This window comes from Rattus norvegicus, chromosome 4 (genome assembly GCF_021556685.1).
Source record: "Rattus norvegicus strain SHRSP/BbbUtx chromosome 4, alternate assembly SHRSP_T2T, whole genome shotgun sequence".
Taxonomy (NCBI): Eukaryota; Metazoa; Chordata; class Mammalia; order Rodentia; family Muridae; genus Rattus; species Rattus norvegicus.
The window spans coordinates 54,594,040-54,616,762 of record NC_141537.1 but is presented as its reverse complement, the minus strand read 5'-3'; the positions used below and the strand labels follow the sequence as shown (position 1 = coordinate 54,616,762).

Here is a 22,723-nt window from a genome sequence, read left to right as displayed (position 1 = left end):
TTTTACACCTGAAATATATCATGAAGATGCCAATGTTTTAATGTAAAAGTAGAAAATACAGTAAAAAAAATCAGTGTCACTTATTTGTATCTGATACAAATCAGTGAATATTAAACAGAAACACTATAGTAAAAATAAAATTTATACATTTGCCTAAAGAGAATTCTCTGTTTGAGATGGGGTAAAAGGCTCTATAATAGCTGTGGTCGGCTCACTTTCCAACACTAAAGGGGCAACTGTCTACTCCGACTCTCAAGCAAGTGGTTTATACAGTTCACTTCCCATGTAACCACCATGTTGTTTATGTGATCCTGCAGTCCTTTTCAGAATCAATAGTAATATACTAGGCAAATATCTTGAGCCATGAATTGTACATTAACATCATATAATACAATACATAGGTAATAGAAAGGAGTCCCAAATATTTTTTCAGTTGCTAGAAAATAAAATAAAACAAAACAAAACAAACAAACAACAACAACAACAACAAAAACCAAAAAAACAGTGTGAGCTCCACTTCCTGAAATTTCAGTTGAGGTAACCTCTGCATATCTCAGCTCCACATTTATGTTGGGCTCTGACCCTTTTCTTTGTCAGGGCTGTAGTCAATAGAGTCTGAAGACAATCCTCCAGAACATTTCATTTGAAAGTCAAAAGTCAGCTCTTCTCCAGCCTTTATGGTCCTTGTAGAGAACAATGCTATCCTGGGAAGCCAAGTATCAAGGTTATCGATGAAAACACTAAACACCTGAAGATTTGGGTCACCACTATGAATCGCAAAATGAGATACATTTCCATATCGAGTTGCATCCACTGTGAACTCATCAGACTCATAGTCCAGATCAAAAAGGTAGGTGATCCCTTTGTTGTCATAGAGCTGTCCCGTCTCTCAGCCTCTTCACTTGTGATCACCTCTCCAACATACTCCATGACAAAACTCATTCTTTTAATCTTCACAAGGGTTTTTACACCCCCGCCACAGCCACTGCTAGTTCTAAAGATGCACAGGGAATATTGTGTGCCTTTTGTACCATTCTATTGGGACAATGAGGTCTGCATCAGCACCTTGAGTTGCAGTCATAGATGAGAGTGCCCGGTTGGATTTTAATTTGTCGGTTCTTATTATAAGCCAAAACAACTCCAGCTTCAGCAGGACACATATCTTGAATAAAACCACCAGATAAAGATGAATAAAGGCAAACTGGCATGCTTACAATGCAACTGTTTAAGGCCATGCATATGAAGTAGATATACTGACAATGTTATCCATTGCCATTGAATAGAAAAGGACATTATAATATTAAGCTCAACCTTTAACAATTCTTTCCATTCTTATCTTCTCGATAAGGTCAACTAAGTCTATAACCTATCTATATTTAACTTACTCAGCTCCTTTATTAATTTGCAATTGTAAATGATTTCTCAGCATGAACACACCAAAGGAACAGGGATTGGTTGTGCTGAGGAAATGGTTAGAGGAAATATGGGCAATACACCATGGTATTAACATGGAGACAGAGTCATCTTTACAGTAAACAGAGATAATGTGGACTCACAAATTACATCCAGACTTTGAGGTGTTAATTGTTACTATTGTTACAACAAAATCACATGTTCCTGTGCCTTGCTGTATTTATGAATAAGTACATTTGCTTTCACTATGGCAAAGTAGGACCGGGCATTTGGAGCTAAAGATCAAGGCAACGAATCTATTCACGTGACCACAGGCTCTCTGTTCACTATTGACTTTGTTGTTGTATCTGCTCCAAACACTCCTTGTAATAACCTAAAGATCATCAATAAAATATCTATATATCTATACATAAAACATGTACAAAACACAGCAAAGAGGAAACCTCCCTTGTTTTTGCATTTACTGTCCTACCTCCTTAGCAGTATTTTGATATATACTCTCTGCCAAATAATAATTCTGGGAAAAATAGTTTTGAATACTGTATCTTCACTGCTGAGCTAACTCTAGTAGTGGAATAATACCAGTAGCTGTTTCCAGGATTCCATTAAAAATAAAAAATATTTCACTAATAAGTATGGACCAAATGAAGCATGAAAAGCAAAGGTTTTTAAGTAGTAAATTTACTCCGATAAAGCATACTTCACAAAGTGCATTAATGAATGTTGGTGACTACTTATATTTCCTAGTTAATTTGCCCTTAATTATGCTAATTTTCACTGAACAGCCATGCTGTAAATAATATGTTGAATAAAGAGAGAAAAATTAATGGTTCATATACAAGGAAAAGATCTACCTTCTGATATTGGTCTTTAAAATGTGATACACAGCATTTTGACAATAAATTTTAAGGTTACTATTCTACAAATGCCAATGTCAGGAATTTTGTGATACACGATACCATCGAGGAAGAAAATACAGAGCAGAGAGAGAACTTTGAAAAATTAGCTCTTTCTCATAAGCTTTCATCCAAGCTCATTAATGATGGGGATATTGACCTGAAGAAACTGAGACACTGAAAGTCATGCATGTCATAGCAAGCATGAAAGAGAAACTCCAATCACCTCACTGACTTGATTTCCCTTCAAGGTCATGATGCTCCACGACTTGTCTTGCAAAAATTTGCAAAAATGATACTTCAGACTCAAACACTATCACAGCAAAGAGATTGTATTCTGCAGAGAACCTGCATGCAAGGATCCACCATACTTCAGGATTGAAGACAGAAGTGTGTACTTTGCAGGTAAATTTAAAACCTGTTAGGGTAACAGTTTACCTTTCTTTCCCTTAGTTGGTTGGTTCTATCTCCAGGGGTATAGTTATCTTTGTGATTGATTAAGGCTCTAGAGGATTTCAAGAATTTTGCTGATTAACTATTCTTGGCTCAAGCTAGGTGATGGGGCAGGTTCCTGATTGGCTGCCCATGAAGGCTGTATGAGGGGTGGAGGGTTTTTTTTGTTTGTTTGGTTGGTTTTTTGTTGTTGTTGTTTTGTTTCCGGTTTTTGTTTTTCTGGAATTGACTTGTTTTGAACTTTTCCAGTTCTGAGAAACAGAAACTTAGGCCTAGTCTCCCAAACTGCCAGTTTGCACAGTGTCTTAGAGTAAGCCTGACTGTTTAACTCTGTCCTTTCATAAACATGAGTACACATGAAGAACCTTTGATACGTTTTTTGAGACAGGGAAAGAAATTCTCTCTTGGAACTGCCTTTGATTTACCCCATGTATCCTTTGAATTTATAAATTTGTATTTAGAATAATTAACAGTGTTTCTGAAGTAAATTTCTGCTCCACTTGTCTCACATTGTTCATAAAACTATCATAATTATAATATTTAAAGTTGAAGGAATGTATATATATATATATATCATTGACGTAAATTGGAATTATTGAATAAAGCAATCAGAAAATCTAAATTTACTCACTACCCAACTACCTCGAAATAAACACTAAGTGAAATCAATGTTCAATTTCTTTTATTCTTTTACATTGACATAAACTGTTTATTCCCAAATATATTATCTACACTTATATATCTTTATATGAATATGATACTATGCAATTAAACTCATGATACCATTTTATTTCATCATCTAACTATATTCATGGAGGGTTATTGAATGTATATGTGATTCCTTTGTGGACATATGATTAAGTTTGTATGTGAGAATACATGCGTGTGATTGCATGTTGTGTGTGTGTGTCCATGAATGTGTAGCAGTGTGTGGGAATTGGCATATGCATCTTGTGAGGCCTGCCTATACTTGTCTTCCATGTTTTGTTTGTTTGTTTGTTTGTTTGTTTGTTTTTCAGTAAGGTCATGTGGGTAGTTTGACATCAGCTGTGCTGAGACTCTACAATTTTCTGGCAGTCGTTCTAAATGTGGGGCTATTGTTTTCCTTCTCCTTAAACTCCTCTGCCTGAGCTTACTTAGCATAGCCAATTAGGGCTATGAGAGGCAGCTATCTTCAGAATAAAATATTGCATCAACTATTCTGTGTCCCGGAAACTTTTATGTAGACCATCTGATCTGTTTTCTGCCTGAGATGTGCAAACCTCTCAGACATTACTGTTAAAATTTTAAAGTGGTATCGATACTTAAGAAAACAGCCTAGCACTTTAAATGTAAACACACACAGTTAGCATCCGACTTAGCAATTGCATTCTTGGCCATATTCCCAGAGAAATGAACACTTGTACATCTTCACAAAAGCATATACATTTTCAGTTCTTATTATAGATGTGTGGTTTTTAAGGCACTGACAGGTGCTGAGTATGACTACAGAAACTATTCTTTTACAGCCTCTGTCCACAGTCTAGCCAGTATATATTTTCTCTATGCTATTTACATAGAAAGGATAATTTTTAAGCATTTAGGAAGCACTATAACTGACAAACAATTTTGATGGGACTTCATCCCTTTTTAATATAAATGGAAGTATACTTTTGCACTGCCTACTTAATTTACATGTTTACATATGCAATAAAGCAAACTGACACTTCCCCTGTGAAGAAATGTGAAAACCGTTCTCTGTTCAAGCTTTGAGGCTGTTCAATTGAATGGTCAGTCCACAAAAAAATACAAAACAAAACAAAAAATGAAAACAAACAAAAAATAAAAAACAAAGAAGGCCAGACTGAATGCCTATAGTACTGACTTTTTACTGTAAACTTTTTTCCTTTTCGATAATTGGAAAGACAGATTACTTTCCCCTTTCGATACCAACAGTAGGTTGAATTTATTGAATGAAATCCATATATTTAGCAAAAACAGGAATTTAAATAGCAGATCCAAATATGACCAGGATGAAGAATAGACATGCAATTAGGCATTGTTTCTTTTTGCTGAAAAGCACATTTATTAACATGGAACTAGAACTATGTGTGATGTAAATGGTCCTTCAAACTTATTGTAATTTTCTTAATATCCACTGGTGCTACAGCATTCTTTACTGAAAATTGGAAGCTTCTCTATGAATAAGAAATTATATATCAGCATGTTTGGGAAACATCTACATTGAAATGGACTATAATCTAGAATATTTAACATTCCACATTTGTCCTCACTTGCCGTGATTTATAACAATAGCAACAATTCACCACCAAACTAAACGGAAGTTTTCTAGAGAGCAATACTTTGCACTGTTGTCAAAGGTCAGCTAGGACGTAGGGCAACATTAGAAGATGCGGCAGGTCAACATATAAAAGAGACACGTGCTCCACTATGTTCATCGCAGCCTTATTTATAATAGCCAGAAACTGGAAAGAACCCAGATGCCCTTCAACAGAGGAATGGATACAGAAAATGTGGTACATCTACACAATGGAATATTACTCAGCTATCAAAAACAACGAGTTTATGAAATTCGTAGGCAAATGGTTGGAACTGGAAAATATCATCCTGAGTGAGCTAACCCACTCACAGAAAGACATACATGGTATGCACTCATTGATAAGTGGCTATTAGCCCAAATGCTTGAATTACCCTAGATGCCTAGAACACATGAAACTCAAGACGGATGATCAAAATGTGAATGCTTCACTCCTTCTTTAAATGAGGAAAAAGAATACCCTTGGCAGGGAAGGGAGAGGCAAAGATTAAAACAGAGACTGAAGGAACACCCATTCAGAGCCTGCTCCACAGGTGGCCCATACATATACAGCCACCCAATTGGACAAGATGGATGAAGCAAAGAAGTGCAGACCGACAGGAGCCGGATGTAGATCGCTCCTGAGAGACACAGCCAGAATACAGCAAATACAGAGGCGAATGCCAGCAGCAAACCACTGAACTGAGAATAGGTCCCCCGTTGAAGGAATCAGAGAAAGAACTGGAAGAGCTTGAAGGTGCTCGAGACCCCAAAAGTACAACAATGTCAAGCAACCAGAGCTTCCAGGGACTAAGCCACTACCTAAAGACTATACATGGACTGACCCTGGACTCTGACCCCATAGGTAGCAATGAATATCCTAGTAAGAGCACCAGTGGAAGGGGAAGCCCTGGGTCCTGCTAAGACTGAACCCCCAGTGAACTAGACTATGCGGGGAGGGTGGCAATGGGGGGAGGTTTGGGAGGGGAACACCCATAAGGAAGGGGAGGGGGGAGGGTGATGTTTGTCCGGAAACCGGGAAAGGGAATAACACTTGAAATGTATATAAGAAATACTCAAGTTAATAAAAAAGAAAAAAGGGGTTGGGGATTTAGCTCAGTGGTAGAGCGCTTGCCTAGGAAGCGCAAGGCCCTGGGTTCGGTCCCCAGCTCCGGAAAAAAAAAAAAAAAAAAAAAGAACCAAAAAAAAAAAATAAAAAAGAAAAAAAAAGAAAAAAAAAAAAAGAAGATGCGGCAGGAGACAAGGCCAGTGATTGTCAGCAGCTGCTTGTCTGGTTCTGCTTAAAGGAAGATGAAAATACATCTTTGCTCTCTGTGCATCTGACAAAGAATTAATACCTATGATCTACAAGGTAAATACTAACCAATCAAACAACTTCAAAGACCTGGTGTCTGTAAACAGATGAATGATAAAGAAAATATGACATACATACATACATACATACATACATACATAATGAGATTTTATTTTATTAAGTTTTTCATATACTAAATTCTGTCCTATAGTAGAAGAATCATGCAGCTAGAAAACCAACATATTTAACAAACTAAACCAGACTCAGAAAAACAAATGATGAAAATCATCTCTCATTTGCGGAGCCTAGATGTATTTTTTTTCCATTGGTATGTTTAAAATATACTGAAATGGGTACGGATTTCTCTCCCCATCACCAGACCCCTTTCTCTGCCATGTTCTCGACAGCTTCAGGGATTTACCTAAGCAGCCCAGTAAAGGAATGAAAAAGGGACAGAAACATGGACAGAGAGAAGCCAACGGACACAGAGAAGGTATAGAAGCATTGATGGAGAAGCTCCAACACCCTAAAATTGAACAGGGAAGTCAGGTTATTGCAAAGAGCTGGACCAGAAGCTAGAGTGATTGCTTACAAACAAGCAAGGTGGCTTGTTTAGATAACTGATGTAGAAGCAGTCTTTGTAGGGGAAGAGTATTCAGGCTAAAAACAACTGTGGGGAGAAGTTTATAATGGAAATTTTCTGCACACACTGTCAACATCTGTACAGGGATCAAAGGAAGGTGTTGCTGTCCTTCTAAGCCTTAACTGGGGAAGGGTTTCCAACTCCCATGGGGCTAAGGCACTGGAGATCCTTGGATTGGTCCTGTGTGTTAACAGTACACATTCACATAAGAATTTACTCACTGTCCTCCCATGGTTTTCTCCGTCTCCGTCCAGTACTAGCATTTTATTGCAAATACATCTTCCATTAGATTGTTACAAACTCAATATGAACTTGAGTTTGATTGTTGTAATGATTTTCTCCTACTTAATTTGCATATTAGTCTGAATTATTCAAAACGTGACTATTTTAAGATAAGAATCATCCCACAACTCCAACAATTTTACAAATATACACACCAGACTGTTTACAAGCGTCCATGTACCTTAGTTAAAGGACTGGCCACTGAGAGGCGGAGGTAGAAACACACTTCACCCATTTTTTGTTATCTTGATGCAAGGTATCAATAGGAAGTTTTGCCTCATCTGGAATTTACTGTTTAAACCAGTCTGGCCTAGATCTTGCAGAAATCCACCAGTCTCTTCCTATAAATGTTAGGATTAAAAGCCTTAGATAAGCAATGTTGGTGTCCACAAATGTCCACAAACAAAAGTCAGTTCTATTTATTCATTTTTGATTGGTTTTTGTTTGTTGTATTGCTTTTTTAAATTAAATTATTTTATGAATTTATATCTCAAATGTTGCTCCCTTCCTACTCCCCCTCCCAGAGTTCTTCACCACATTCCCCCTCCCCTTTGCTTCTGAGAGAGTGTTCCCCCACCCACCCTCCCACCTCCTTCACATGCTCACCCACCCTCACCTTGTCCCCACCACCAGCACCAGCAGTTGACTGAGACAGATGCAAATATTAACAGGCAACCATTGGACTAAGGTCAGTGATGCCTATGGAAGAATTAGTGGAAGGATTGTTTTAGTTGTTTGAGACAGGGTTTCTGTTTAGCCCTGGCTGCCCTGGAACTCACTCTCTAGACCAGGGTGGTCTGATATTCAGATCTGCCTGTCTCTACATCCTGAATTACATCATTTTCCCTCTCCTTTTCTTCCTGCTAGCCTTCCTATATACCTTTCCCTGGTCCCTTTCAAATTCAACTTCTTTTCCATTAATTATTGTTACATGCATATATAATGTATGTATGCATACATAAATATTCCTATATACTTAAAAACAACTTTCTACTCTGTAACCTATAACTTGTTTGTATGTTTACAGGACTGAACATTTAATACTGGATAATGGTTTCCTATTCAGAAGCAAAGAACTATCATCTAAATTGAACCATGCCATCATATTTAGTTGTACTGATGGTTGTAGGGTAGGGTAGGACTTGATAGTAAAATGAAGTGTATGAAATGTCTCTCAAAACTGTAAGATTCTCCCTGTTGAAATAGGAGTCCATGAACCAGTGAAAACAGATCCATTGGCAAATTATTGATGGCTTCTCTGTGAGGCTTTCTAACCAGTGACTCTGAAATATTTGCTGAGTGACAAACAGTATAATAGTTCTTTACTTAGTAATGGAAAGATATAAAGAAAAAGTAAACAAATATCTTTCTTTTCTAACACCTTGGTACTATTGGTGTGCTCTTCCCTAGGAAAGACTATTTCTCCTACTCTTCACTTCTTAGTTGCCTATAGTTCTCTGTGTAGAGTTGATGCCCTGTGGGAATTCCCCCATCCAGTTCGACAGGTCTAAGGCTCTTGCCTTTGTTCACCTCATATTTAGGTAGTCGTGTTGGTAAAACATTATGGGCATAGCTTCTGACATTTCTAAGAGGCATAACCACAGCAAACTCCCGGGTTCTCTGACTCCTACAATATTACCTCCTCCATAATATTCCCTGGAACTTAGATATGAGAGCTGTTTTGTTGCTGTATGCACTGGGGAGGACTGGGCTCTCAAGGTTACATTTTGATTGATAGCGGTTTTCTGTCATTGTGTCTGCAAAAGGAAGATTCCTTGATGAGGGGCAAGGACTATACTTATCTCTTGGGATAAGAATGCAGCTAAAGATGGTGATTGCTTTCTAACTTGGTGGTTGTAGGTTCTTCTCTAAGATTACTAGCCTGGATAGTTGGCTACGTTTCCAGTATTAGGCAGGATTTCCTTCTCACTGAATGGGTCTTAAATCCAATTAGCTAGCTGTTGATTATCACTAGAGAATATGTGCCACTAAAACACCCTTGGGGGTATCATGCTATGATATTTAATTTTGTAGCTCATAGTGTACACTGGGCTCTTCTTAATTTTCAATGGATAGAAATTAATATTTTTCTGTTTCAGGATTTTCTTACAACATTTTTCAGAAAAATGAGCCTCAGTAAATTAAAGTTACTAATAGGTGTGCTTAGATAGCATAATACTTTAAGAAGCAATTAAATTATTACAACGGTGTGTTGCTCTGGGTGTTTGCACTCGGGATGACAACATAATGAAATACAGTCGCCATGTCTTATAACTACTGGCACTTGTCAAACATTAAAGCTTGTTGGCAGTCACTGTCACTCGAGTGACAGATCATCCTTGCAGCCTGCAATTCTAAGAAAACAGAACCAAGTTTCTCCAAATTTTAATCTAGTTTGAAGTCACTCTAATGAAATCAACAAATATAAACTCTATTTGGTCAATGTTTTGCCCAACCACAGGCATGCAGCTTTGGAAGTCTGCCCAGTTGTCTGAATTGCTCAGGAAAATTTAACCCTTTTTTATTTCTGTCTCTTCTTGAACCCTAATATTTTTCTCTTATTCTTTCTCTTAAAGCCCTTTCCTAAGCCACCTGGCTTCCTGCCTCCAGAGGCTGACTGTCCTGCCGGCTAAACAAACAGCTTGTCTGTTTACATCTCTTTGCTTTCTTCTGGGGAGCTGTCAAGAGTTTGTTTGCTTGACCTGGAATATTCCTTTTAAACTTTAATAAAATTGTCCTCAAATCACAATTAATTACTTTTCCTTTATATCTCATTCATTGGTCTGTTAGAAACTACAACTGTTTGACACTAAGCAAATATCTCAGAATCACTGAAGTCAGGAGGAACCAACCTCTGTACATGGGACTGTCACCCTTGGTTCTTATTTTAAATGCGAGAACGCTAAGTTTTGAACGACATTTCCTACACATCATTGTACTATTAGGTCCTGCCCTCCAAGTAGTAATACCACTAGATGAGATGGTACTGCTCAGTTTCAATGACAGTTTCATGTTTCTGACTATGAGCCAAAACGGACAGACAAACAAACAAAAACTATGTGTAAACAGAGATTCTTTTAGAAGCAGCATTATAATGTTATTTATTGCTAATATTCTTATGTTTGTAGGAGGTATGTTTTGAAATATGCATATAGTTTTTCTGCGATAGCTCAAATACAGCAAAGCTATGTCGTTTTACTCTGGAAAGTTGTCTATTGTGCTGAAACCACCTATGAACCTTCATATTTCATATGTTGTTAATGTAACCCAAATATCTATGAATTTGTGTAATTATTAAATGTAAGGCCTTTTTATTTGATTATCTTAAGCAGCTTAATGACAATTTGATTTTCTTTTGTTCATTTATAGACAAATGAGATTGAACATATCACTCTTAATTTCACAGACTATAAACATCAACCGTTTAAATCCCCTTTGTGCTGCTCTGCCCTAGTTTGTGTTCTCCAGAGTTCTCAGCACCTGCCGCCTTGATGACTTATTATCATGGAGCTTCACAAAGCATTAAAGAGCTCCCTAGAGCTAGGTTTAAAAATCACCACTCCTTGTTACTCATGTATCTAATGAGTAGAAAATGGTGGAATTGTCCAGAAGAGGTCAAAGGGATTGCCAATGTGTTTTGCAGTGAAACAATGGCATTAATAAGATAAGATAAGCAGAAGTGGGTGGGCAAGCTTCCTTTCCCAATGCTTCATAGGTGTCACCATACCCATGGGATGCCATCTTATGTATGCTTAGTGCTTGGACAGTTTTGACAATTAAGAGATACTAGTTCTACACACACTAGCATCCTCCTGTTTCTTTGTACATAACCCAATCACAGAAAAACCCACATTGTATGCCCTCATTGATAAGTAGATATTAGCCCAAATGTTCGAATTACCCTAGATCCACAGAACACATGAAACTCAAGAAGGATGACCAAAATGCAAATGCCTCACTCCTTCTTTAAGAGGGGAACAAGAATACCCTTGGGAGGGAATAGGGAGGCAAAGTTTAGAACAGAGGCAGAAGGAACACCCATTCAGAGCCTGCCCCACATGTGGCCCATACATATACAGCCACCAAACTAGATAAGATGGATGAAGCAAAGAAGTGCAGACCAACAGGAGCCGGATGTAACTCTCTCCTAAGATACACAGCCAGAATATGGCAAATACGTAGGTGAATGCCAACAGCAAAACACTGAACTGAGAATGGGACACCGGTTGAAGAAATCAGAGAAAGGACCGAAAGAGCTTGAAGGGGCTCGAGATCCCTTATGAACAACAATGCCAAGCAACCAGAGCTTCCAGGGATTAAGCCACTACCTAAAGACTATACATGGACTGACCGTGGACTCTGACCTCATAGGTAGCAATGAATATCCTAGTAAGAGCACCAGTGGAAGGGGAAGCCCTCGGTCCTGCCAAGACTGAACCCCCAGTGAACTTGATTGTTGGGAGGAGGGTGATAATGGGGTGAGGAAGAGGAGGGGAACACCCATAGAGAAGGGGACTGGGAGGGGATTAGGGGGATGTTGGCCTGGAAACTGGGAAAGGGAAAAACAATTGAAATGTAAATAAGAAACACCCAAGTTAATAAAGATGGAAAAAAAAAGATTCAAAACTACCAGCTCGGTTTCATTTTTATCAGCACCAAGTTTCAGATAAAAACACTGAGTCATTGAGGTCAGTCAACTTCCTGTATTTTGTATAGATCTCCTATGCATATTTACAAGCACACACACGTATGTGTCATTTAGATTGAAGCTCTTTTTACTGTAAGGTTTTGAACTCATACAAACAAACAATACAGGGTATATATAAATGTCTTCTTTTGGACTCATACAAACAAACAACACAGGGTATATATAAATGCCTTCGATACAAGGAAGGAAAAGCCTTGCTTTGCATTGTTGCTGTTGCTCTCACCCAGCAAGAAGACATAGGCCTATGATATTAATTGGCATTTGAAAGCAGCAATATATACTGAAGATTCTCTTTGCTGACACATAATTACTTCACTTATGTGTGAGGTACAATATAACATGTAGACAATGTGTGTACATATTTCCTGAAAATCAAGTATGGGTGATTAACACATGTACAAACATAAATATTTGCCCTTTTTTTTTTTGCTGTAAGAACACTCATAAACCTGTCTTCTGGGTATGTGAAATAATGACGTAGAATAGAGACAATAGAATAATGGAGTTATTGCTACTAAATTAACCTAACTGAATGTATAATTCTCATATCATTAAGCTATTAACTCATAAAGACTATTCTACTTCTATCTTCTCTGAAAAAGATGTCTTAAATTGCAATATAACTGTAATAAAAAAGATTTATTAAGTCCATGATCTTGTAACACCTGTAAACTGCATGTGAGCAAAACTTTCTCTATTAGATTTTTGGTATCATTTCATAGCTCCTCTTGTTTGACATTGCGCAGGTACATATATTAAGAAAAAAGATTAAGCAAAATTTATTTAGGTATCATTGACAAAATATGACATACTTATTTCCTAAATTGATGGCTAAATATCTTCCTAGAAAATGGTGTATATAATCAATAAGAAGCAAAGTGTCACCATACAGTTAATTTCATATTGATTTGTAGTATAATATCAAAGTAGAATTAACCCAGGAAATACTTTTAACTGATTGTAAAGAAGGAAGTGGAAGGATCCAGGAGGAGTGGGGTGAAGGGAAAGACTATAACAAAAATGTATTGCATGAAAATCATTGTAAAGAAAAAAACTATTTTACTCCATGAAAGAGGTTTCTAAAGAATAGTCAGCTTTTCTTTAAAAAAAATGACTTTTATCAGAAGATATTCTATAACAGATATAGTTCACTACAAAATAAAGAGAATGTTGCTACAATAAGGAAATACCCTTTCTAGTCCTCATATTGTTTATTTTCTGTTTGTTTTTATAGCAAAATAAAGATCAAGTGATATATAGTATTATAAATTTTGCTGTTCATAAAAATAGCCAGCTCTAAAACACGTCATATTTTGGACTGAGAGACGGCTGCAGTGAGTAAGAGCACTTGGTGCTCTTCCAAAAGTGACAAATTGGTTCCCCAGCAGTCATGTGGGTGGCTCTCATGTCTTATCTCCAATCCTAGAAGATCTGATGCCATCTGGTAACCTTACACACTGCTCTCATGTGCGGTATACTCACAGACACACGCACAAACACACACACTAAAATTAATGAATAAGAGTTACTTTTACAAAAAAGAGAAAATACACCATATTTTATGTATATGTTAATAATACACATCAGAAATGTCCACATTTGGGCCAGTCTTTAAGATAATTAGTTGAATTTTAAAGATGAATTCAGGAACACATTCTATAGCTGTGGGTTTGTGTAATGCTTACATTAGTTTTTTATGCTGGATTTAAATCTCATTTTAAACAGAATGGCAAGCCCCAACAGCTTAATGAAAATAAACTTTGAATGCAAGTTGTAGCCTTCTGGTGGCAACCCGCCAAAAAAGCTTTCACTGAATAACAGCCATTGTAATTATTATGGCGGCTGACCATGGCCTAAGCGTGACCCCACACACATCCTTTTGAAAAGCACAATGCTCTCAAACAATAGCATGAACAATGCCAGGGTGGTGGGTGTAAGTGTGAACACCCAGAGTGACAAGCCAACAGAAAAAAGCAGGTGGCCCTCACAAAGAAACCACCAAACCTGCTGGGATAATAGAGATAATGAATTTTGCCCTTGAATTAGTAAGGTTGGTTTGGATTTGATGTCTGTGTGTGTGTGTGTGTGTGTGTGTGTGTGTGTGCCACCTTTGAAAATTTTGCTTACAGTTTTAGAAAGCCTTTTCTGTTTAAAACTAATTTTAGTTTCTAATTGTTGTGAAAGCAATGAGGTTTTCATACACATTTAGTTTTGGTTGCTCTCCCTGCTTTGGATTTGACCCCCACCCCATGTCCTTGTCCCCACACTTATTTGGGATCTTCCATTTTAAGAGTCTCCCTTCCATTTCCATGTCACATATCACATGGTTTTATCATCCACCCCTCTCTCCTCCCTTAAGACATCTTTATTCTCTTCCTGTGGGCACCTTGAGTTTCCTGGCCTCTACCAATAGCCACTGCAACACAATTACACACATACATAAAGAAGCTAGACACTGCCAGAAAAAAAAAAAAGAGTGTGGCAGTTTTTCTCTCTGAGCCGGGATCACTTTACTTAAAATAATATTTTCTATTTCCATCTATTTCACCTTCAGATTTCATAATCTCATTTTCTCTGATGCTGAATACAATTCATTGTGTGAACACAGAACATCTCAAAATTCATTCATCATGTGATCGACATCCGGGCTGGTTTCCTCTCCTTTCAATTGCGAATTGAGCAGCAATAAATGTGGATGTACACATATCTCTGTGGTGAGATAGAGTCCCTTGGGCATGTGCCCAGTAGCTGGGTTGTATGAGAATTCCACTTTTGGTTTTTAGAAGAAAAATCCACAGTGATTTCCATAAAGGCTGCACTATTTTACATTCTCAGAAACACTGAATTTTAAGATTTCTTTTTCATGAGTTGGCATAGAGATTTAAAATTGAGCATTAATAGTTTCTTTTATATTCCTTTGGGTCATATTATACCTAAGAAGAAATCATCTTAATTAAAAGAAAATGCATAGTTCTGACAGCAGCGTTTTTAATTTAATACATAATTGTAGTTATATTTCTTACCAAATTTAGTACATATTTACTATTTATGTATGCATATATGTTATATATACATATATATACATATATATATATATTACTCACTAATGGTCACCCATATACACATATGACATTCATAAGTATTTGCACATAAACACATTTATGTATACACTTAACAAATCTATTTTGCCTAAGAATATATATGAAAAGTAGAAAGTAAATAATTGAGCATAAAATATGTTTCAAGAAACATAAATTTATGCTCCACAAATCTCACAGTAAGAACATTAGCACTCAGTAACTTATTGATCTGGTATTTGCCTCAAACAATAGTAGTGTGTTGTATGCTTCTAGAAACATCAACAGCTTTTGTGGGGCCAGAGTGTATTCTGAATTTGGTATGGCCGTGCTCATGAAATGATGTGCTGAGAATCTCCAGAGAAGTCAGTGTGTTCAAAGTTGCTATGAGGTAGAAAACAGCCATAGGAGAGTGAGACCATTGCTCTCGCTGAGACAGTCAACTTGCCCAAGGAGTCCATGGACTGTGACCCAGATCCTGCATTTTGTGTGTGTGTGTGTATGTGTTCAATTAAGTCCAAAAATATCAAAGCAAAAGAAAAGCTAGCCTTATAAAAAGGAGGCAAAATTGGCTTGCACTGACTCTTTCAACTCCTGTAATTGAAGCTCTGCTCCTTTTACAGCCTGGGTAGCCTCATTAAATCGCTGTACCTGTCTGTCTTCCCATGAGTTCTATCCAAATGCACTTTGAAGACATTCCCACACTTTACAGCTTAATGTAAGAAATCTCCTGCAAAATGTGTTTTTCCGGTTAATTCTGCTCCGTTCAGATCACTTTCTTTCGTCCTTTACCTTCCACATTCTTTAACATATCTAAATATATTGGTTGTGGTAAGTGGTGTGGATAAGATGAGGGAATCTTAGATCACCAGAAAAATGTTCATATTTAAAACAGAACGTTAACAGAAGGTTTGGGTTGATTTTTAGGGTTGAGTTTAAAGTCAGTAAAAGTGAGAATAGACGAACTATTTAGGTAGAAAGGCTTTCCAAAGCCTACCAAATTACTTTTCTTTCCTTTTTTATTGGATATTTTTAAATTTACATTTCAAATGTTATTCCCTTTCCCGGTTTCCTGTCCATAAGCCTCCTATCCCCTCGCCCTTCTTCTATAAGCTTGTTCCTTTCTCCAACCTGTCCCACCTCCCACCTCCCACCTCTCACCCTGATATTCCCCTACACTGGGGGATCCAGCCTTGGTGGAACCAAGGGCTTCTTCTCCCATTAGTGCCCAACAAGGCTATCCTCTGCTACACATGAAGCTGGAGCCATGGGTCTGTCCATGTGTACTCTTTGAAGGGTGGTTTAGTCACTGTGAACTCTGGTTTGTTGACATCGTTGTTCTTATGGGGTTGCAAGCTCCTTCAGCTCCTTCAATCCTTTCTCTAACTCCTCCAATGGGAACTCCGTTCTCATTTCAATGGTTGGCTGCGAGTGTCTGCCTCTGTATTTGTCAGTCTCTGGCAGAGCCTCTCAGGAAACATCTAAATCAGGCTCCTGTGACCATGCACTTCTTGGCATCAGCAATATTGTCTGGGTTTGGTGGCTGTATGTATATGGGCTGGATCACCCACTGGGGCAGTCTCTGGATCGCCTTTTCTTCAGTCTCTGCTCCAAACTTTGCCTCTGTACTTCCTTCTACGAATACTTTTGTTCCCCTTTCTAAGTTCAGAATCAATATTTACCCTCCTGGGCTGGTCAAATCAAAGTCAGTTACAAGTCCTATCTGTGTGAAATAAACTTTTATCAAGTCAGCAAGGTGGTGTCGCCCCCTAGGGGAAAGTGGTGATTTTGGGTGAGAGGTGAGCCAGGTTCTATTCTTGTTTATTTAGTTATTTTATTGCTTGATTATTGCTGCAAGCTGGGAAGCATGGCTTGATTGATACAAGAAGGCTAAACTTACCAGGTCCTCTGCAGTTAGTGGAATAGATTCTTTTAAAAACATATTCTTTATCAGACATGAACAGCAACACAAATTTGGAGTATCTCACTAAGAAACAGAGTGTGGAGAAAGTATACATAGTTGTGTCTGGCAAGAATGTATCTCCTTCTACATATAACACAGAAGTTTTGTGTCCGACTTTAACAATAAATTTTCTTTAATATTAACTATGAATGGAATCAATGGATGGTTTTTAATTTACTGTGTTTGGAAATTTATTAGTTATTGATCAACTTGTCACCAAAATCATGTTGCCCTGGGTTATATTTGAGTAGCTGATAAAATATACTTATACTGTCTGCAGCTGCTAAGCACTGCTGATTTTACATGCCATGAACCTTTAAACCCTCTACTATGTTCTGTACTTGTCACGCCTCAATGTTACCATGTTGTTTGTATTAATTCAATCCACTAAAAATTTTTTTCATCTATGTCAATTACACTACAGTATGCTACAGTATACTTAAATTTTGTTTCAGGAGAGTAGAGGAAGTACTATAAAGTGCCAAGTTTATCAGTTGGCTACTGGTCTAGAAACAAGATTGAAAGCCTCCTTGTGCAGTTTTAAGGGTGATATACAAGGTCAATGTTTTGTTTAGTCCTATGTGCCTTTTCTAATGAAGGAATAACATGGGTGTTGGTTCATTTGAAGCTTAAGTGATGGAGGCTATCAGACCAAAATCATTACTCCAGAGAGTTTATCTGTGGTTATCAGTGCAAACTACAGGTTTGCATGATGGGGAACCTTCCCTGTGTTGGCAGTGGTAACATTGAAAATATTACAATGGTAACATTGTATCATTGGGAAGATGGAGGTTGTTAAGAGCATCTAGATTCCCAGGAAAACCTTTTGACAGCACACAGCAAGAAGAGGGTAAGGGCTATGGCCATGAGATCTGAGGTCTCTGGCATCATTTTGTTAATGGTGCGTGTATTCCTGCTGTCCTTACCTTCTCTTGCCAATGGTCCAGCTAGTCACATAGTTTCATGCATATCATATCAATGACAGTCTCAACAGTTTGGTTTTGTGATTACAGCATCTATATTTTAAGCTGGGGGGGGTTGGGGGATGTGGGAGTCTAGAACAAAGATACAGAGGCTTATCTTCAGAAATCTAGTTTTAAAAACCATGTAGATGATATATTTTCATAGTTTCTATACATCCAAAACAGTGAGTTGATAAACAGAAAACTCTTTGTAGCTTTCAGAAAACAAGCTTTGTAGCTGGATTCTATTGACACAGGTGCAGCACAGAAAAAGAAAATTGTCTGTATATATGCTCTCATTCAGTGGAAGTTTCCAAGAGATTTTTCTAATTTTAGAACAGAATATATTTTAATAAGGTATGCTAGGTTGTATTGCGGTTCTGCTGTCACATTTTGCATAAGAATGTGTTTATATTTTACAATTTTATTATTCAAAATCCTTCTTCACGTCAGTCTGCAATGCTTACTTGTGTTTTCTTTTTGTTTGCTTCTCTCATTTGTTTTCTCTTTCTAAAAATTATTTAATTATTTACTTACATCCCAAATGCCCCCCCCCTTCCAGGGTCCCTCTCACAGAGTTTCTCCCTTCATGCCCTTTCTCCTTCACCTCTGAGAAGGCGGATGGCCAATATCTCCCTACCCTCCTGCTTCAAGTCTCTGCAGGATTAGGCTCATCCTCTCCCACTGAGGCCGGATGTAGCAGCCCTTGGCTACATAGTTGTAGGTGCTCTTTGCCTGGTAACTCAGTCTCTGGGAGCTCCCAGGTTCCAGGTTAGCGGACACTATTGGACTTCCTGTAGGGTTGTCCCCTCCTTGAGGGCCAACAATCAAAATGTGTAGCCCACACTGGCATTGAACTCATGACACTACTGTCTGGTGTATCACAACCGACTTGTCTTCTCTTATAAATTTTGTCTCTGGAACATTCTCATTATATTCTAATGGAAACTCGTCTCTTAACTGTTAGCATTAAAATGAATGTATATCTCTGAAACGAATTAGAAAATCTGCTGTTGTGGTTTTATTCCTTTTGTAATTGTTTCTTATTTTCTTCAAGTAATTTTATTCTCATTTTCTTATTTATCTTCATCTGCCTTCGTTGATTCTTCCTTGAGGACAACCAATAATAATTCTAGATTTTGTTGACCTACCATTTGCTTTTCTCTGGCACTCGAGGTCACCATTTTGTGGTCAGAAGCACATGTTCCCTTTGTCTATTTATTGTGCATTTTAATTTCTTTACCTACCTGGATCCCAGACAGCTCTCTGTAGAGTCCACAGTGAGCCAGGTGTGGCAACCCTTGGCTACATATATGTTGAGGGCCTTGGACATGTCTAGGTAGTGCTCATTTTATAATTGAGACAATTCCTGCAAATGCATACTACTTCTGTGATATCAATATATGGAAAGCCCATCTTCTCAGAGTGTGTCACGTCTTCACTTACATGCAGGGTTGCCATATGATACTGAAGCTTCACGTGCAGCCTGTTCAAATGTGTTCTCAAAAAGGGTGTGTGTGCACACAAATAAACTGCCCTTCTCACAGCCTATAAAAGTTACCATCACACTGTAAGTGAATGGCTGCCAATTCCCTATGTAGATCACTATTTTTTCTCAATCAGGAGCCTGACAGTGGGCCAAAATGACACAATTACATCCATATATGGAAGCAACTGAATGGATTTTCCAATTCTTTTCTGACCAAGATTACTAAAATTTTATCACATCGTAAGAATACAATTAATATTATTTTTGATGTTCAGTTTGCAAAACTGTACTTCCTGTATCTTTATAGAAACAAGGGTCTTTTGAAAACTGCAAAATGATGCTATTATAGAATTACACACCAGCAATCATGAGGGTCTGGGTCATTGCAACTTAGATCTTATCATGGAGGAAGGGAAGTGATTTAGATTTCAGGTCACCTTGAAGTCTTATGAGACAACCAGGCAGAGGTGTTAATGAGGCAGTTTGATCTGTGAGCCTGCACCAGAGCAAACGCTGACACTGGAGTTTAGGAGTCAGAACCTTTTATATATGTGACAGTTGGTGCTGGAGGGCTAAGGACCAAGGCTGATAACAGGCAACTCTTTAATTGACCAAGCAGCAGCTTGGAAGAGAAGCAGAATAAAATTCTATAATATAATCTAGGGTGGGAGAAGGTATTTTCAGAAAGAGGGTGCTTTTAACAAATGTTAAAATGCTAATGGGGGTAATTAAGATGGAACCCCAAAAGCTGACCTTTAACATACTTGTTAAAGTCTTAAAGATGAGTACTAGAAGAGGGGTGGTTGCTAACCATGCAGATTCCTAACATACAGAACACACAAGAAAAGAAGTGCATCCGAGATCACCAAAATCCAAGCTTGGCATTGGATGGGGAGCTCATGTATAAGGTAGAAGCTTAGGGGAAAGAAAAGAGGAGAGGTGGGAGAACCTGACCCTCAAAGCAAAGAAGCTCACTCTGTTGAATTCACTCAAAATGATAAAATGTAACTTTATCATTTCAGGTCTGTTACCTCTCCAATCAGAGGAAACAGGGTATTTGGCAGAGTTATGACACCATAGTAAGTCTCTCCAAGGTTTCTGACACTTAGCAATTGTTTTGAAAACAGTAAAGTTGGAAAGATGTTCTTGGTAACGTGGTATAGCAAGGTGAATGAGAACTTGGACTCAGGGATCTATACTGACTATTACAACCTGTATACTGATTATTTCATCCTGACTCCACCACATATTGGCTGTGAAGTCACATTCTCCCTCCACAACTCCAAAACTACTTCTTCTCCATTCCTCTTCTTCCTCTTCTTTTTCCTTTTCTTCCTCCTCTCCCCTCCCCACTTTAACGGATTCCAAATGTTCCTTGACATAGGATGAGAAAGCTCTCAAAGAACTGATATTTGAAAATATCATTACTCAAAACTGCCATGAGAACACTGACCTACTTAACATCAAGGATTTGACAACACTAAACTCTGCAGAGCATCCATAGTTGACTGTCATGATCCATGGATGTATAAGAAGATACCATAGTAAGAGATTTGTATATTGCTAGAAGCTACTATCTCCAAGAATGGAGCCATTGGACCCAAGAAAAGCAAGGAAACCAGTTCCAAGAGTGAATAGGTAACATCATCTGAATTGACATACACAGAACTGTAGTTTTCTTGCTGCCAAGAATTGATGACTGGCTTTGTTAGGGAAAACAGTACCAGAACATTAGCAGAAGCTGAAAATCTGTAATGACTAAAGCAAGAAGTCACATACCTTCTCCTCTGCTTTAATAGCTCCTTGGTGCAGCTTCTGGCATTACTAGGAAACACAATCTCACAGAAAGTTTTCTGGTCTGTTTCTTACACTCTTTCTACCTCTTCTTCAGCAATGTTCTCTGAACCTTAAGTGCAGGGGTGATAGTGAATATATTCATGAGGACAGGATTGGTTGTGGATGTCTGTAGTAGGTTTTTGCCTGTCACAAAGATGAGGGATGAAGACTACACTTATCTGTGAGTAGAAGAACAAATGTTTAGCGTGTTGTTAGGGATTATGATGGTTCAATAAAGTAATGATTGTAGGTTCTTCTCCAATCTGAACAAGAAGAAGCAGAGATATGTAAGAAGGTTTGAAGAGAAAAAAGGGAAGGGGGAATAGGTTTTAATTACATTACAATTTTAAAATTAAAGAGAAGAAAAGAGAACTTATTGATCATACACAGAACCCCACTTAGTCCAACACAGGCCTTCCTCTGCTACATATGCAGCTAGAACTATGGCTCTGTCCATGTGTACTCTTTGGAGGGAGGTTTAGTCCCTGGGAGCTCTGGTTGGTTGGTATTGTTGTTCTTATGAGGTTGCAAGCCCCTTCAGCTTCTTCAATCTTTTCTCTAGCTCCTCCAATAGGGACCCCATTCTCAGTTCAATGGTTTGCTGCGAGCATTCACCTCTGTATTTGTCATGCTTTAGCTGAGCCTTCAGAAGACAGCTGTATCAGGCTCCTGTCAGCATGCACTTCTTGGCTTCATCAATATTATCTAGCTTTGGTGGCTGCATATATATGGGCTGGATTCCCAGGTAGGACAGGCTCTGAATGGCCATTCTTTAAGTCTCTGCTCTAAACTTTGTCTCTGTATCCCCTAGTATGAATATTTTTGTTCGCCCTTTTAAGAAGGACTGAAGCATCCACACTTTGGTAGTCCTTCTTGAGCTTCATGTAGTCTGTGGATTGTATCTTGGGTGATTCTAGCTTTTGGGCTAATATCCACATATCAGTGAGTGCATACCATGTGTGTTTTTTTGTGATTGGGTTACCTCACTTAAGACGATGTAAATTTCATAAAGTCATTGTTTTTGATAGCTGAGTAGTACTCCATCGTGTAGGTGAACCACATTTTCTGCATCCATTCCTCTGTTGAAGGGCATCTGGGTTCTTTCCAGCTTCTGGCTATTACAAATAAGGCAGCTATGAACATAGTAGAGCACGTGTCTTTGTTATATGTTGGGGCATCTTTTGGGTATATGCCCAGGAGTGGCATAGCTGAGTCCTCAGGTAATTCAAAGTCCAATTTTCTGAGGAACCTCCAGACTGATTTCCAGAGTGGTTGTACCAGCTTGCAATCCCACCAACAATGGAGGAGTGTTCCTCTTTCTCCACAACCTTGCCAGCTTCTGTTGTCACCTGAGTCTTTTATCGTAGCCATTCTGACTGGTGTGAAGTGG

At 38.2% G+C, this 22,723-nt stretch overlaps 1 pseudogene; it reads right to left on the bottom strand.

Moving 5' to 3' along the window:
• Nucleotides 1-528: 528 nt before the first annotated feature.
• Nucleotides 529-1,208, bottom strand: Suv39h2-ps1 (SUV39H2 histone lysine methyltransferase, pseudogene 1; annotated as a pseudogene).
• Nucleotides 1,209-22,723: the final 21,515 nt, after the last annotated feature.